This window comes from Larus michahellis, chromosome 14, assembly GCF_964199755.1.
Source record: "Larus michahellis chromosome 14, bLarMic1.1, whole genome shotgun sequence".
Classification (NCBI taxonomy): Eukaryota; Metazoa; Chordata; class Aves; order Charadriiformes; family Laridae; genus Larus; species Larus michahellis.
In genome coordinates, this window is record NC_133909.1 from 7017882 (window position 1) to 7034080 (window position 16199).

The window sequence follows — 16199 nt, forward strand, 5'->3', positions numbered from 1 at the left end:
TGCGAGCGGCGGGGCGGGGACCGGCCCGCGGCTGGCACTGGGGTGTGCTCCGGGGGTGGGCACCGGGCCTTGCACCAGGGTCCGTGCCAGGGCTGTGTCCCCGGGCCGTCGCGGTGAGCTGACCGTGGCTGCTGCCAGTCGCCCCCAGCCGCTCGCACCCCCTCTCCTCAACAGGACTGGGGAGAAAGTACAGTGAAACAGTTTGTGGCTTGAGAGAAAGGCAGGGAGATCACTCACAGCTACCATCATGGGTAAAACAGACTCAGCTTGCCAAAAATTCATTTCTTGCCAATTAATATTAGAATCATAGGATAGTTTGGGTTGGAAGGGACCTTTAAAGGTCATCTAGTCCAACCACCCTGCCATGAGCAGTGACATCTTCAACTAGATCAGGTTGCTCAGAGCCCCGTCAACCTGATCTTGAATGTGTCCAGGGATGGGGCATCTACCACCTCTCTGGGCAACCTGTTCCAGTGTTCCACCACCCTCATTGTAAAAAATTTCTTCCTTTTATCTAGTCTAAATCTTCCCTCTTTTAATCTAAAGCCTTTACCCCTTGTCCTATTGCAACTAGCCCTGCTAAAAGATTTGTCCCCATCTTTCCTGGAGCCCCTTTAGGGACTGGAAGGAGCTCTAAGGTCTCCCCATAGCCTTCTCTTCTCCAGACTGAGCACCCCCAACTCCCTCAGCCTGTCCTCACAGCAGAGGGGCTCCAGCCCTCAGATCATCTTCATGGCCTTCTCTGGACCTGCTCCAACAGGTCCATTGCTTTCCTGTGCTGAGGGCTCCAGAGCTGCATGCAGCACTGCAGGTGGGCTCTCACCAGAGCAGAGTAGAGGGACAGAATCACCTCCCTTAACCCCCTAGCTATGCTTTGTATTAATCCCAAGTGCAGATATCTGCTCCAGTAGGGACTCCTCTGGGGGCAACACCTGCTCCAACACCTGGACTGCCTCTTCTTTCCTCCCATCCTTCCTCTCTGACTGTGTAGCCCACCAGACCATTTCTCACACTTCTCCCACTTGTGGCAGGGTTTTGCCCTTTCTTAAATACATTTCCCCAAAGGCACCACCAGCACCACTGATGGGCTCAGCTGTGCCCTGTGGTGGGGCTGTCGGAGCCATCTGGAACCAGCCAGAACCATCTGTAAGTGGCTGCATCTGGCATGTGGCAGCCCCATCGTCTCCACACAGAGCCCCCCGCAGCCCCCCACAGCTGGTGCTGTGCACGCTCAGGTGCGTGCTGGTGCCGGTGCCATCAGGATGTGCAGAGTGTGCAGGGGGCTGGAAAATGAGGAACCTCCCCGCATTGCGACCTTGATTCTCTGCTGATGCAGCTGGATTTGCTGCCTGGGGAGGCATGAATGGACCTTACAGGGAAACACACCAAAAGTTCAAGTTTCACCTCAAGCCAGTCTCCTGTTGCTGCGGGATAGCTCACAGGAGTCACTGAGTCTCAAGTAGAAAAAATACAGTTTTCCCCCCACCAGAGTCCCTGGTTCCCACCTCTTTTTCCCAATAATAGTCCTTTGACAAGATGCCAGCATAGGCAAATGAATACAAAAACCATTCCCCTCCATTTTCCACTGAATGGTTTAATTTTCACTTCCTGCCTGATAATTTCCTCCTTTTAAATTGAGCCTTCATCCTGCAAGGGGGTCATGCGATTTTGGTCAGCGGTGCCTCTCTGAGGCACATGGTGGGACGAGGACTCGTGGACGGCATGAGGGGCAGCCGGCTATGCAGCAGCAAACTTTTTCTCCCTGATTTCTGAAAAATATGTATTTTGGAGGCTACCCAAACTGCCTGATATTAACATAATCTCAGGATGCCACATCCTGCGGCTTTCAACTTACGGCCTGTCACCCCTTTGTTTAACTCAGTCTCTCCTCAAAATAGATGTGTTTAAATTGCTCTGGGAAAGGCTCTGATCCAGAATTTGCTTTTGTCACCCACTGCGATTACAAGACCCAGAAATGTCAAGACTAATCTCTGTTCAGGTTTCTTTTCAATACTGGGATTTTAGCTGTCATGGGGCAGGGTGTGGGGGGGTCCTGTTCCTCACAGGGGCACCAGCAGAGCCTTGTCCTTGGTAGGACTTGCTGTTCTCCCCAGCTGAAGCCTCTTAATCAGCCCTAATGTACTAAGTCTCATCAGCTGGATGTGGGTGGTCCTGGGGGGCTGCACTTTCTTTTTGCTGCTTAAAAATGGAGGGTGAGGTGGGTTGGTTTTTTTTCTGGGTTTAAGTTAGGATTTTTAACATTAAGTTTCTGCATAGCTGCCTTAAAATCCTGTTTGTAGTGCTCGTGGTGGGGTTTTTGAGGTTGTTTTTTTTTCTTAAGTTTAGGGTCTTTTTCCCTTTGCTCTGGGTGCAATCTTTCTGTATCTCCAGTGGAGCAGCTGTGTATGGCAGGAAACCTAAAAAGCAGTTCATGGGGACTGAACTCTCTGGAGTGAGTCTTTGTGGCAGCGTTATGAGAAGGTGGACAGCTGCAAGGTGTTCCTCTTAGAGCTAAAAGAATAGTTATCAAGCTGAGAGGTGACAAAACTTGGCTTTGTGAGTGAATAGTCTGCTCGAGGGAGTTCTGTGAGCTGAAATAAGGGTAGATGCGGGACTGCAAGCCCAGAGGCTACCAGGGAGGAAGGGTATGGGTGTGTGACACCAGGTAGCAGAGGAGGATCGATCTCTCACTGCCTGGGTGGCATGTGCAGCTGTTGAGCAGCTATGGAGGACATTGATGGTGGAGGCCATGGGAGCTCCTTGCTATCTTGTGGGATCGTGCCCTCACCCCAAGGGGAAATGGGCTTGATTTGACTGGAGAGACACAACACTGACTGCACCAGGACTGTGGGATCTCAGAGCAGGTAAGTGTGGTCACTTACCCTTTTTCTTTTCTTTTTTTTTCTCTTGGGTATGGGAAAAAATGTTGATAAAGTGTAAAAAGACTCTCAGGATTGAAAATGTGGGCTGGCTGCCTCTTCTGAATGGGGCCGCCTTCTCCCTTCTCTCCCTCCTGCTGCTGATCCCAGCATTCTGGGAGGAGTGGAGCAAAGCTGTGGTGTGAGTGGATGGATTTGAGCTCTCTCAGTCCTTTTCTGTTGTGTCTAAGTCGTGTTTCTGCAGTCCCTGTAATCATGAGTTCCTTGTGGTTAACTCCTGGATGAACTTGGTGTAAACAGACTTGTAATATTTTTTGAGAAAATAGAAGAAAGTGTGGCCTTGGGATTGTTTTTCTAGTTTTGTATAGTGTGTAAAGCCCAGCCAGGTGGGAATTGTGTGCTCTAAGCTTGAGCTAAGCAGTGCTGCCAGGTATGGCTACCTGCTTTAATCCCTGTGTTAACAACTCCTGCAGTTCCTGGCATGGTGCTTGGAAATATTTTAGTAACTCTGCAGAAAGCAGCTGTGCCTCAGCTGCTCCTGGCTTGGACTTTATCTATTTGCCAACAAAAGGTAATGCTTGGAAAACAGTTTCTGAGATGTGTAATGTGGCCCATCCACTTCAACTTTGTTGCAAACCAGTAATCATGTCCTGAACCCAAGAGGTTTTGTGTGTGGATGCTCTATGTGATTTTGGACAGAAAAGGATGTTACGAACTCACTAAAACTGGCAAGTGCTTAAATTCTTGTGTATGTTGCAGTTCCTTGGCTCTGAGCTATGCTAATATCATCACTATTCAACAACCCTGTTATCACAGGTTAGCAGTAGTTCAGCATACAATTGTCTAATTATTATTATTATATGTAATTATATTCTAGTGAAAAATATCTCAACTCCAAGCTTCTAGAGCATCATATAGACAACTTCTTACAGCAGAAGATAAGAAGGAAGCATTTGGCAATCAATTTCAAGAGGATTTGGCAGACCTTAAATATGCACTGAATGCTTGGTTTTGGATGAAAAGCAGATAATGGTGTCAGGTGTCACAGCTTGTCTGGGAGGTGTGGGACCAGCCTGTTTTCTAGCCTCACCTGGGAGTTTTTGGCAAACTCCTTGGTCCTGTAGGATGCTTGTGATGCCTGTGATTGTTCCTGCAGTGTGTTACAGCTGGGAGCTTGGGCCGGGCAATGGAAAGAGACTTTTGCACAAAAAGGAGATTACTGAGGAAGGTTACTGGGCTAAACCTTTATTGTCACTTATCAGGGCTGGGGTTGTGATGTGTAAGGACAAAGTTTTTGAGAAAAAAAGCTATCTTTGAGAACAGGATTTTGGAGATTAAGCAGTTAATACTTCTATATAACAAGTGTGTGTGCTGTGGTTCACTGGCATCTTCTGATAACTGTAAAATGGAGGAGCTTAAATTTTGCCTTCTCTCTTCTGATAAGTTTGTTGTAGAAATCACTGTGATGTGACCATCTACAGACTACAGCACAATCTTTTCCTGCTCTGCAGCAGGAAAACTGATACAGTATTGCTATGCAGGCTTGTGGTATGCAATGAGCTTTCTAAAGCCCCAAGTAATGATCTGAATCTAGGCTTTCAATCACCACTATGTGAATTTCTAGAGCTGCTGTCTGTTAGTCATCTAAGGATTTATTTGAAGTCATTTACTGGAACCTGCACATTGTTAATTACATGTGAAAACCCAAGCAACCGTGGACAAAATCCAGCAAGAATGATTAAAACAGGACTCTTTCTTACCTCAATGATGCACTGCACTGGGCTGGGAGAAATGCTGAATTAGTTCAGTCTGAAGAGAACGGCTGAAGCTTTTTTCATTTCCCCAATTTGCCTTGGCATCCTGCTCGCAGTTCACTTGAACAGACTGAAGGTTTACATTGGGGATGCCTGGCTTGGGGTAAAGGAGCCTCACTGTTTAGAGTTCAAGGCAATAGATTATGCTCCTTGCTCAAGTTTCATGGCTTCTCCGGCAATGTGTTTGCACTCACCAGGTACTTTGAAATGTCTTCCCTGGGCTTTGGTCTGGGGAAGCACCCAAAAACCTGCTGTTTGTTGCTGGCCTTTCCATGAAAGGAGATGCCTGGTAGGGACATGCCTTTGGGTCAGAGACAAACAACTGAGTTAGGACTCCCAGGGTGTCTTTGGCTTGTGCTGGGGACTGGAAAGGAGGAAATATTGTTTAAGGCAAGGAACTGGGAGATCAAGGATCTGCTCTGCAGTCTCTCATTAGCTTGTGAAACTCCAGGCTGTTCCTTACCTGTTCTGGGCACCCCAGGCTTTAAACCAAAATGGGATGAACAATTGGTGCTGTGCTGCTTGTAAGGCTGAGTCCATAACCACGATGAGGCTGGGAGCAGTGGGTGATTAGATTAAGGTGCCAAGGAAGGGTGAAGAGCTCCTCAGTGTCTGCACCAGCAACCCCTGAGACTACTAAACTCTTTTGCTGCTTGCATTATGAAGGTCTTTGCATTGATTAGTTGGAGCACTAACAATGTGTGCTCTTCTGGGCTCTTAATTCAAGTGATACAGCAAGAGATTAAAATGATGAAGATATTTTAACAGCTCCACAAACAAATCAGTACTGTGAATGCTAAATCCCATCTACAGCACCTTGATGGTGACAGGTTGAGACAACTTCAATTACAGCACTACAGTATGTTGATTTGTTCTCCGTATGCAAGGCTAAAAAAAGGATGTTGCTTGCTTTCCTCTTTGCTTGTGGGAAGCAAGTTGCTGACATGGCTACCGGAGGGGGTGAGAAGGGATGAGTCTCCAGCCAACGGCTGGCATAAAGCAGGCACTGAGGAGAGGAGTGGGAAGTAAGATTGATTGTGATTATGCTTTAGGTTATTTGAAAACTGGGCTGCTGCTTGAAAGCTGGCCCATGGCAGCTGGCAAAGCACTTGCTGGGTGGGTTGGAGTGGCTGGTGTGCTCTGCTCTGAGGAGGAAGGGGCTAGGAGGCTTCACATGCTTGTCTTCAAACAAGTATCATCCTCTGCATTATTGACTACTTTGTCTGATGCCTCTCTTCTTGTTAGCTCCTGTGTTTCTGCACTGCTGCCTGCTGCTGGGTACCCAGCTCTCACTCCTGAGCATCTCTTGAATGCTGGGAGGAGGTTTGCAGCAGTATGACACTTGTGATACTCCTTAATATCTGTCCCTTTTGGGCTCCCTCCCTCCTGCATGTGTAGCTTCAGGAGCCAAGCTGGGAGTCTGACAGGGTTTATGAGATGCCCAGAGGGTCTTTGATCCAAAATGTCCCAGTACTGGTGGGATCCTGCAGGGTCTCATGGGGACCTTCAATAGATGTTAAAGACTCTGGCTGACTTCTTGCCACCCTTGCACAGGACTGACCTTGGCTTAAGGCCATTTCCCAACCAAGTAGTGGTTCTGGCATTTGAAGTTGTACACAACTTTCAGAGCCCACATCAAGGCCATAACTCCCTTTTGTTTTAAACTTGTAACCTGAGAACTTTCTCTCAAATGTGTACATGGTATTTTATGTGATTGGATTCCATTTGGACTAAAAAGGCAGATTTTTTGGAAGTGGTACTTTTCTGCACTAAAAGGGCTGTTATCTTTCTGCCAGCCACATATGGGTCTGGGACCAGCCTGTAAAGACAGCTGCCTGTTTTTTACTCTTCAACAAGGCTTTATGGTGAAGGATAGAGCAATTTTCACCTTACCCAGAAAAGGTGTCTTTTAGTCACCTAAAAACACTGTTGGCAGCAGATGTGTCAGATGGAGCACTTGAGGGAGGTGTAGAGTCTGCCTATGTGTGTGCAGTAGCCCTGGAGCATCCAGATGAGTATTGCATGTGGCAGCTCCTGCCACACATGCAGGGACTGTCCCATAAATCTCTTCCAAATAACCAAGCTGTTTTCCCCTTCTGCCCCCATAAAGTTGCTGCTAAAAATTGAAATAAGTTGATAGCCTGCTCCCATACTGGGCCCTACTCCCTGTGCTTGTCTGGCAGTGGGGGGAGCTCCTGGCTGCTTTGGGGGAGTAGTTTGTCAGCATAGCTGCTGCTCTTGGTCATCCTGGGGACACTGAGCTTCACAACAGTTGGCTGGTGCCTCTGATATGGAGCTGCAAGAGCAGCACTTGTTCCCTAGTGGTTATTGCAGCCCACCGAAACTCTTTTGTAAGAGGTGCTTCACTTTCCCTCAAACACCGTAACTGAGACTTCAGCATGAAAGATGTGTCCATAAGATGTCTTACAGGAGGAAGAGGTACCTATATATTTGTCTTTAATCAGAGCAAAGAGTTCAGTGTGTATCTGCAATGGAGAATAGAGGACATGATGGAAATGGGCCCTCTGCAGCCTTGTTGTATCCTGGAGTGGCTTCTTGGCTCCTGTGCCAGTTGATCCCTTTCTTGTGTGCTGCTGTGCATCTGGAAGCACAATTTAGTGGAAGGCCTGTGCCCCTTGATGTGAACCTCTGCCTCAGGTGTGGCTTGAGTAGTTCCCATTAGTATGCAGCTAAATCAACAGCATCTATTTCATTTATTTTAGTTGGGACCACTGAGGACTGGCATTATGAATCTTTCCCTGTCCATCTATGAGCCTTTAAAAGCTAAAAAGTGCTTGGGCTGAACTTGAGGGACGGGCTGGGATGTAATCTTCATACGTAGTTCTCTGAACAAGGTACTTGGAAAAGTGAGGGCAATGCCCCCAAGTGCACAGAAGTGTTTCTTTCTCCCAAAAGCCTCATTTTCCTTCTTTTGGAAGTTCCAGCTGTTGCTGAGCTGTCAGTAGCTGTAGGGGTAGATTTAAGCAAGAAGCTGTTACAGCAGAAATGGCTGTCCAGTGACAACATGAGCCAGGTGTAACTTTGTCCAAATGCATCTAGAGACACTACTTTTTTTTTCCTTGGTGCACTCCTAAAATGAGATTGGATTTATGCTTCTTCCTGAGCTGACTATGAAAGCTAGCAAGCTGCCCTGCACACAGGGGACAGCATCAGGAGGGAACGAGTTTTGTTATAAACCATCTGCAATATGGGTTAGCAATAATCCTGCCAGCCTAGCAGGATCTGGGGTGGGAACAGGCAAGGTTAAGCCCTTTGATTATACCTACACATCCAAAGGTAACCCTGGGTACAGAAACCCTTCTGTTATCAGCATGCAATGCTGTAACAGGATGCCTGCAGCAGGCTGATGTTACCAGTGTGCAGCACTGCTATCAAATGGGTGAAATACAGGAGCCTCCAAGGGGATGGACGATGGGAAAGGTTGTCTCCCTGCCTCATGCTGCAGGGTTAGAAGGAAGAATGGTTACAGGATGGCGGGCAGGGTAGGGAGGTGATCTGTTCCTCCTTTGAGCCGTGGTAAGGCCAGAAATGCTAAAATTGCCCATACAGGTTTGGTGTCAAGGTTTTTAAAAGGATATTGAAAGCTTGGAAGGCATGTAGAAGGAAATACCTTGGAGGGAGGGAATGTGAGAACTCAATCTGCTTAGTCCTTATCAAATGAAGGACTGGGTGACTTAATTACACTGCAAGTACTTTCCCAGATAGCAAAGAGCACTTTAATCTTGCAGAAAAAGGCACAAAGAGAGACTGTGTCTGAAGGATAAAATCAAACCAATTGAAGCTAGAAGTACTGTGCAATCTGCTAATGACTTCCCCTCCAAGGGGGGAATTTTGTCTCTTGATGGGATGGCATGAATTGGCCAGACTTGTCTTGCATCTTGACTAAACCAAGCACCTCATTTGGCTGACAAGGTGATAGTCATTAGAGTGGTCAGATGGGAAGATGAGGTGTTTCCCACCCTGATATGTGTGGAATGGGCTCCCTTGTCAGCACTGTGGGGCTGCAGGGCCCAAATTCTGGGGCTCCTGGTCAACCTTTAACATCTGGCCAACCTCTTTATACTGGCTGTGACAAGCCAGCTCTGCTGATGGTCCTGCCTTGGCCTCAGCCTTCAAAAAATCTGGTGTCCAGAGCATGTTTGATGAACCAGTGGCAGATGTGGTCTTCTGTAGTGCTGAGCTTGCTGGAGGGGGATGGTGGAAAGCAGGCTGTGCTCGTACATGAGCAGAAAAATTACTTCTGCTGGCTCTGTTCTTGCACTTTTATCACTGCTGTTGGCATTAAAAGAGCATTGTATCCGGATTATTCATGCACTGTTAATAACTCTGGAGTGCTGTATGCTAGATCCTGCTTTCAGCTGTACCCAGCACTTCAGTTGCGCTGAAGCCAAGCGAGCTGTACTGGCAGATCTGAGGAAAGTCAGAATTTGATATTAAATAAGTTTGCATCCATTTCCAAAGCATGGCTACAGAACAGGAACAGCATGATCCCTGCTACTGGCATAATTCCATTTAAATGACATATCTGCAGATGGAAAAGCTGCCAGTGGGTCAGCCTGGTGCTGTAGAGACAAATGGAACACCAGGATTAGAACACCTGATAAAATAAGTTTTTTGTCTTCTCTTTTATGAACTGGAGATGAAAAGTGTGTGGGTCAAGCAGATCTCCTGATGCGAGCTGCGAGGAGTCAATGGAACTCCAAGGGAGGGTACAGGGAGCATGGTAATTAATATCCACTGAAAATGCTGCTCCCTCTGTACCTGCCCTAATGCTGGAGGGACTCCGGGTCTGAGCCCTGTGTGTAGGGGTGCAAATAGGATGATGAAGCATTGGGCTATGGCACCACTCAGGGATGGGAAACCTTCAGGGAAGCATTGCTCTTGATGAGCTCTATTTGCAAGAAAATGGAGTGTCTGTCTTTGGCGTTGGAAATGTGAGCTGCCAACACAGCCCCGGGGGCTGCAGGCAGCTCGGTTCTTCACTCATCTCTCCCATGGCTCCAGAAATCTGATGGTGCCTTTGAGGAAGAATCCTTATTTAATTAAGCTGTATGTGTTGGGAGGTGACTTTGAGTGATTTCCTTTGTGAGCTGATGTCTTGCTTGGGGAATGGCTTGCCTTGTTCTTAATCAAACCTTTCTCTTCTGCTGTGCATGGAAAACTGGAGACTAATGAAGACCCAGATCTTCGAGATCTGCTTCTTAGGGACACCAAAGATGCATTTGTTTTTTGTGGGGAACCAGCTATCTAGCAGCAAGATAACCAGCAACCAGGCAAGCAAGTGAATAAACTGGATGTGTCAGCCCAAGGGGTAGATACTTCCTAGGGGCAAATGGAGAGAGCTCTGAGAGGTGTTGGGGGCCCAGGGGCAGGGTTGCAGGACTGGTCGCATGTTCAGCATTGAAAGGTGCTGGGTGCTCTCATAGCAGAGCTGGACCTTTGCAAGATGTGTGACCAGTCATCTCAATCCTACATTTCAAAAATTGTATACAACTGAAAATCAAAACATACTTTGTCACTGCATGTAGTGTTAAAGGACAAGGGAGCTTGGACTGAGTCACGGGTGGAAGAGGCAAAGGCTCCACTGTTGCAAGATGAGGCTGAAACTACCCAGAGCAGGACAGAGAGTTGGGCTTGAGCCCTGGGCAGTCACTGCCATCCCCAGGGTGATGGACCCTTAGCTCCGGCTGTGCAACCAGGCATGTAAGGATTAAGTGCTACAGTCACTTGCATTGGCTTTGGGTGTAGAGCATGGAAAGCTCCTCTCTTGTGTTGCTAATAATTCTCCAACCTAATTTCTCTTTCTCCACTTCAATCAATGGTTCCCATTAGCTGTCTGCGAAATCCCAGGCAGGTTTTGTAATTGGCCCCATTTCCCCAGGAGCTCTGCAACAGCAAAGCAGCTTTTTTCATCTTTTCATTCCTTATGAAACTTTTCTTTCCTAGTGAAGAATGATTTTATTTTTTTCCTGCTGCCTTTGGTCCTTTCAGGCATGGCTCATGGGGCTCTCTGGAGGCTGGAGGAACAGTTTACCATAGCTCCTCCTGACAGCATTGCTAACTTCCTGGTAATGAAGACAGTATTAACTTGGGCCTTCTGTATTTCCTTTTTGGTGTTTTTAGTATTGAGAAGTAGATAGGGGCTGCAGCTGGGGCTCTTGGTGGTTTGCTGGGAAAGCACCCTTTGGGTTAAGAAGTAGAGATCCCTGGATGCTTTCAGGCACTGCCACAGGGCTTTGGACAAATCCTGATGCTCCGGTGGAGGGACCATGCATGCAACAAACACTCTTCCAGGGGTGTCCTGTGCATCAGGGAGACTGGTGCTACTGAGATGTGTTTGGGAGTTAGAGGGAAGGACCATGAGGAAATCCTGTAGTTGTGGGCTGCAATGGTTGCAGAGCTTCAATGGTGACCTTTTTCATCCTGGAGAAGGATCGTGCTGCATTTCTGTGCTTGTGAACCTGCTGAGAGACAAGTCCAGGTCTGTGTTCCTCTGCTTGCCTGCAAGGTCTGCCTCATGTCAGGAGCTTACTGGGAAATGATAGAGCATCAATGTTGGATGGATCCAATCCTACTGCAACTTTCAGTTTGGACAACTGGAGCTGGTGCCAGGATCCTGTTTACTGGGATGGGATGTGTTAATGGGGGGCTGCAGGCAGCTGTGCTGTGCAAACGTGCTGCTTTTTGCTTGGTGCATCTGATACAGGCAGTGTCACAGCCCTGTGAGTGATGGGGGTGCCAGAGGCTCCTGGCTTTCCCTGGCAGCTCACCCTGGCTGAACGCAAATGCAAGTTGCACAGTGTCAGGTAAGAGCATCTCCTCCTGGGAGCCTGAAGGCTTGCTCCACATAAATTGGCAGTATCAGCCCTTGTGTTGCTGAGCAACCCTATGAGCAGCCTGTGGTGAAGGAGGTGGCTGTGAATTGAAGAAGGATCCACATATCCTGCTGGCTATAATCAAGGTCCTGGCCTTGGATGCAGATTGCAGCCTGGTTCATCTGTTTCTCCTAACGTGAGCCCTGGATGAGTGTTTGTAATGCTGTAGTGTTCACAGCTTCCCTCCAACAGTGTTTGCATTTGTTCCTAGTCCTTTGATCATAGTAATAAATCCCAGCTCCTCTGGCAAACTGGATTTCATCTATGAGGCTACAAGGAGTGTTAACATTGATGCACCGAGGTGCTTTGCTTTATATCCTTGTTTCCAGTTTGTCCTGGCTTTAAGAAGATAACGCACTTGGGCCTGCTATTCTAAAGCTGTTTCTAGTCTCGGGTGTCCCATGGCCCTGGGCTGAGCCTCTTTAAAAATGAAACTGAAATTCTGGTTTCTCAAAAAACTGCATCCCAAACAGAACTGAAGCCAGCTCCTGGCACTGCTGAGCAATGAGCCTGCAGCCAGCCAAAAGCAGGCAAAGAGAAATTTCTGCATGGGCTGTGTGTCACACGGAGGTTGGACATTCGCCTGTCACTGCTCTGCCTCTGCTATCAGAAAAGTGCCAGCTAGGGCAGCAATTGTGGTGGAAATGGGCTGGTTCAGACCTTCCCTGGTGAGGGTTAGAAGTGCATTGGGTGTTAGCATTCATGAGAAAACCCAGCTGTCCCCTGGCCAGGGGTGGGACTTGGCTGGGGAGTCTCTTGCTTGTGTGCTCCAAGGTCTGATGGGCATGTATTCTGCCCCAGGCAGCTTGGTGGGATCTGTTGTGTCTCATTCCTGCAAGGGAATAGCTGTTTTAAGGGAATAGCTTTGCAGGGCTGGGCTGATCATGGTGAAATCCGATGGTCCTGAAATCCAGGTTTGTGGCATCCAGAAAGCAGTCATCTGCTACAGTCTCACTGTTGGTTGAAGGTTTTAATCTCCTTGAGATCTATCTGTATTGCTTTTCCCTAAACTAGTGAGGCCGGGGCTGTCCTGACCAGTGGCTCATCTCTCAAAACTGCTGTCCCAGCTGTGCCTGTGAGGAATTCCAGCAGCTTCCATCATAATTTGCAGGTCCCTGAAAATCCTGCATTGGTTTTGCATGTTGCTCCTGAAGACTGATTTGTATGGTGCTAAACACTTTGGTCTGTGTGTTCTTGTCTGACACTTCTTCCCCTGACCTGATTTGCACTGTGACTTTCTTCTGCTGGCTGTAGCCTGCAGTTCCCCAACATCAGTCCCCATTAGGTGACACCTCTTTACTAACATTTACATGCTCAATGTACAGTCAAGTAATTGCTGTGCAATTTTACACACAGGTGATTTATTGCAAGCTCATCCAGTCAGAGACTATAATAATTAATCTGCAAATTAAGCTTGCTTTCAAATTAAGCCATGAATTATAGCAGGATGATGGGTAACTGCTAACTCCTTAGATTTAGAGGGCGGTGTCACTTGCTTCTCCCACCCAAACAAACTGTGATGGCTTTCATGTGTCCCATCATGCCAAAGCAAAGATCTTTCTCGGGGCATCAAAAGCAAAGAGTGCAGTGATGCAGCTTATTGGAAGCCATCAGTAACAGGAACTGACTGACATGTGAATCAGACCAGCTCACTCACCAGGCTGAAAACTAATCCTAATCCCAAACTTTGCCTCTAATCTCCTGATGTTGAATTTAAAATAACTTGAAGGGGGGAAAAGAAGATTTAATTTTTGCTTGTTTTGCAGCTTTCACAGGGCTACATATCCCTGATACATCCAGGAGAGTCAATAGGCCTTTAATGAGCAATGCTTGGTATAAACACCTCAGTAAATACCAAATGCCGTTTTGGTTTTCTGCAGCTTTTAAGACTTTGGGAGGAAACAAGCATCATGTGGGTCCATCCCTCAAGGAGGACAAAAGCTGTTGGGAACTGAGTGGTGTCAGCTCTTCAGCATTTCTGCAAAACCAGCCCTTTCTGTGCAATATGTGGTTGGTCTAAACTTTATACCCTTCCTACCTTTCTCTTTGTTTGATTTCCCCTTAAATGAATCCTTTCAGAGATGTTTTTTAATTCATCTCCATTTGAACAGGGGTCCCCAAGAGCCCTTGGTGTCTGTAATGCTAAACACTAGCTGTACGGGTTATCTTGCTCAGGCAGTCCCTCACATTGTGGCTGGCTTCCCCCCTTCCTCCTGCAGCTGGGAGCTCAGGTCCCACTCATTCATTCATTAATCCCTTTCATTCCCTGCTCATTTGTTTGTATCCTCTGCAGCATGGGGAGAAAATTGCAATCCTGAGAACAAATAGGAATTCTTCTCCTCTTTGGAAATAAAAGCCAGTGCATTTAAATGGTTTGTTCTCTTTGAGATTTGCCTGTGTGCAGATGAGAAGGAGGTCTCCTATAATGGAGTTGAAGCCTCGGTGCTGAGCAGGGACAATAGCAGGGAACACATCCCTCTTCCTTTTGTATTTGCACACTCTCCCTGTGCCTCCCCCCCGAAAGGGGATCAGATGAATTTTCCAGTGCAGATGGATCATTTTAATGATGTACTTCTGTGCTGCTCATGATTAAAGCAAAGAGATTTGCTGTGGATTTTTTTTTAAGACTACAAAGCTACTGTGTGGCTCCCGCCGTGCGGCGTGGCCACTGCTGCAGTGTTTCTTTTAGCCTGTGCTCTGTGAGGGTGCTGGGCTGTGGGTCCATGTGATTGCAAATTTGCCTGCCAGGACATTGACCCTTTTCCCGGCTGTGTGTGCACCAAGAGCCCTGGCAGCTCTGGAGGGGATAGGGCCCAAACCCAGGAGCCTGCTCCCCTTCCACAGGCGTGGGAAAGCGTAGGACCCTTGGCCCCTTGGACCTCTGGGAGGAAAAGATGGCGGTGACACCTCTCCCAGTCTCCTGCCTCATTCCAATTGATCCTTTCTTTTAAGCTTGTCTTATGCTGTGAAATCATAAGCCCTGCCTGTAACTTTGCTCAATAAGCAGTTTTAATGCCAGACAAAAAAAGCCACTGGAGCTTACCCTGTCCAGCTTCCCACCACAGCCAGGCTGGGGCAGAGAGTGTGTCTGTGGGGAAAGGGCTGTCCTGAGCCGGGTGAGCTGCTGCGACCTGGTGTAGGGTAATCGTGAGCCCAAGCTCCTGGTCTGCAGTGGGGACAAGGGACTTCCTGCAGAACCTGAGCCAGGCTGATGGCATGGGTGGGGGAGGAAGGTCTGGGGAGCTTGCTTTGTTGTTTGTGGGTGAGTGGAGGCTGATCTCTTTTTCCCTGCAAAAACAGAATGGAATAAGTCCTCCCAGGATGGATGTGAAAAAGCCATTTAAGTACTGCAGTCCATTAAGTGACCCTTAAAATGTAAGTTTCCCAATTTGCAGAGGTGTTAAGCTGCTCAAGTGTCTGAGGTGCTCTGGAAGTGGTTGCTGCCTTCTGAAGTGTCTCTACTTAAAGCTGAGCAGATCTTGTCCCTGTCTTGTACAAGGGACTTCTTTTCCAGCTTGAACAGTCACCAGCTGCATTTACTGTCAAAAAAGTTTGTGGGACTAATGAACTCCGGAAGCTGCTTATCTGTCTTTTGAAATAAAAATGGTTTTGTCCTGGAAGCCAAATGATATGTTTGATATGTTGCACTTAGCAAAAAGAACTAAAACATACTCAATCTCAAATGTCATCTGCTCACAAAACTGCTATTGAACAACCTACAAATCAGAAATTGTTTAATGTGTGACTGACAGGCTTTAGTTAATACCAGTTTCTGGAGGGCAATATGTGAATTAATTCCTGCAAAGTGAGCTTAGGATTCTGCTTTGGATGAGCCTGTTCACCCCCATCCTATCCAAGTGAAGTAGTGCTGTTACTTCTCCTGTAGCCTGTAGTGTACCTTATAGGATAAAGGAGAGCGTTACCCAGTGCTGGCAGTCCTTCACTGCCTCTCTGCCATTGCCTTCACTCCCCAGTGTGCTTGAAAAACTGGATAGTTTTGCCTACCAGTTTGGGAAAAATTTGTCTACACAGCACTGGAGCAAAGACCTCCAGAAACCTGTCCTGTATCACTGCCTGATGCTCATGCTGGAGACCCACCACCCCACGGAGACAGATATGTGATCTTCCCAAAGGGGAGTTTGTGGTGTGTGGAGCTGCTGTCTGCCTGCGTGGCTGTTGGGAAAAGCAGCACTGCTGACTTTTTCCTTGCCTGAAACCTCTTGGTTTTGCTTTTTGCCACTTTAATTCTCCATAGGCAAAAACATGAGTCTCCAGCTTGAGCTGAATGATCAAATCGAACCCTTGTGAGCAGCTGTTGCTCAGCTCACAGCTGGGAGTGGGGTCCTTTCTGGAGGATGCAGCACACAGACCTGGGCTGACCTCAGCTGCAAAGGGCATCTGTGAAGTTGTGCATTGCTCTGACAACTCGGATGCTAAAACTCCCCCAAGCCTTGCTGCTCTGCATGATTCATCTGTTCGAGCTTTGCGTCTCAGTGCTCCTGCTCCTTGCCTCTGGTTAGAGGCGGCATGGCAACCACTGCCAGTAAATCAGCCAGAAAAGCACCATTTCCATTTCTTGTTTAAAAACAGTGGTTGCACTAAAAATACCT

The 16199-nt window shown here is 47.6% G+C and overlaps 1 protein-coding gene across 1 annotated transcript in view; it reads left to right on the top strand.

The window, feature by feature from the left end:
* Window positions 1-1994: 1994 nt before the first annotated feature.
* CASKIN2 (CASK interacting protein 2) overlaps window positions 1995-16199 on the top strand; it is an 83041-nt gene continuing 68836 nt past the window's right edge. The window contains exon 1 of the mRNA XM_074607948.1: window positions 1995-2864. The gene's annotated coding sequence lies outside the window, so the exon portion shown is untranslated. The remainder of the gene's footprint in view (window positions 2865-16199) is intronic.